At 38.1% G+C, this 1,925-nt stretch overlaps 1 pseudogene; it reads right to left on the minus strand.

The window, feature by feature from the left end:
• Window positions 1–258: 258 nt before the first annotated feature.
• LOC109570315 (V-type proton ATPase subunit e 1 pseudogene) lies at window positions 259–494 on the minus strand (annotated as a pseudogene).
• Between the last annotated feature and the right edge of the window lie 1,431 nt (window positions 495–1,925).

Below are 1,925 nucleotides of genomic sequence, written 5' to 3' on the forward strand. Positions count from 1 at the left end.
GTACCTGGTCATTTCACTGAGGCAGCACAGTTTAGATTAAGTGGGCACATCACTCATCAAAGTGTAAAAATGGTGACAGGAAAAAATGACTGCACTGTAGAATAAGATGTTCAAATGTGGTGTGAACATTTAAGGCAGCTGATGGCCAAAGGGGGCGAATCAAGGAAGGTGATCTGGGTATGGAAGTGGTTTTTCATCTAGAGTTCTCTTTGTGACCTCAAAGACTGAGCACTGGCAAGCAAGCCTTCTTCCTCGAGGTCAATGATACTCGAGGTACCAGACAGTTTCACTTTTCAAGTGTGTTCTAAAGAGAGGACTGATGTGTGCCAGAAGTGCAATCAGCCAGAAGATGAACAAACGGAACAGGTCACCAACATAGTGATGATAACTCCTTGGTTGGGATCCTTAGGGATGACCCAGGGCACCAGGAAACCGATGAAGCCCCAGAAGACGCTCATCTCAGTAAGAGGCACGGTGAGGCCAGTATAGGCCATGGGTGCTCACACTTTGTGCTTGTGAGAGAGGAAATGAAACTCATATTTATTAAGTATCTGGTCTATGCCAGCACCAAGTTATGTGTCTCTCTCATAGCTTTCGTATAGCAAAGTTATTTTCCTTTTTAAAAATATCATTATCTTTATTTACTTGTAAAGAAATGGAAGCTCAAAGAGGTGAACTAACAGCAACTTAAGTGTCAATTAACAGATGAATGGATAAAGAAGTTGTACCTACATATACATATATGTATATATCTACATATAAGCATACATATATACATATATATATATATATATATATCTACATGCATGCAATAGGATATCACTCAGCCATAAAAAAAAATCTAAATTTTGCCCTTTGCAATGACATGGATGGACTTGGAAGGCATTATGCTAAGTGAAATAAGTCATACAGAGAAATACCAAATGATACCATTTACATATGGACTCTAAAAAATACAACAGACGAGTGAATAAAACAAACAAGAAGCAGACTCATAGAGGACAAACACATGATGGAGAACAGAAGGGTGGGAGCGACAGGCACAAACTAGTGAGTGTAGGGTAAGCTCAAGGATGAATGGTATAACATGGGGAATACAGCCACTACTCTGGAATAACTGTAAATAGAAAGTAAAGACACTCCCAGGAAACTACTAGAATTCATCCATTAATTGTAAAGTTGTAGGATACAAAATTAAAACACAGAAATCTCTTGCATATATATACAAGCGGTGAAAGATCAGAAAGAAAAATTAAGGAAACAAGCTCATGTGTCATCACACCAAAAAGAATAAAGAACCTAAGAATAAAACCTACCTAAGGAGACAAAGGACCTGTGCTCTGAAAACTATAAGATACTGATGAAAGAAATCAAAGATGACACAAACAGATGGAAAGATATACCATGTTATTGGATTGGAAGATTCAATATTGTTAAGATGACTATACTACCCAAGACAAATTCAGTACAATCCCTATGAAATTAACAATGGCACTTTTCACAGAACTAAAGCAAAAAAGCTTTAAATCTGTATAGAAACACAAAAGATGCTGACTAGCCAAAGCAATCCTGAGAAAGAAAAATGGAGCTGAAGAAATCAGGCTCTCTGACTTCAGATTATACCATGCACGTGCTGCGTGCTCACTCTTGTCTGACTCTTTGTGACCCCATGAACTGTAGCTCGTCTGTTCATGGGATTCTCCTGGCCAGAATACTGGAATGGGTTGCCATTTCCTTCTCCTTAATCTCTTCTCTTTAATCAAGACAGTATGATACTGGCACAAAAAAAACAGAAATATAGACCAATGGAACAGGACAAAAAGCCCAGAAATAAGCCATGCACCTAGGGTCAATTAATCTACAACAAAGGATGCAAGAATATATAATAAAGACAGTCTATTCAATAAATGGTGTTGGGAAAACTG

Source organism: Bos indicus, chromosome 16 (assembly GCF_029378745.1).
Source record: "Bos indicus isolate NIAB-ARS_2022 breed Sahiwal x Tharparkar chromosome 16, NIAB-ARS_B.indTharparkar_mat_pri_1.0, whole genome shotgun sequence".
NCBI lineage: Eukaryota > Metazoa > Chordata > Mammalia > Artiodactyla > Bovidae > Bos > Bos indicus.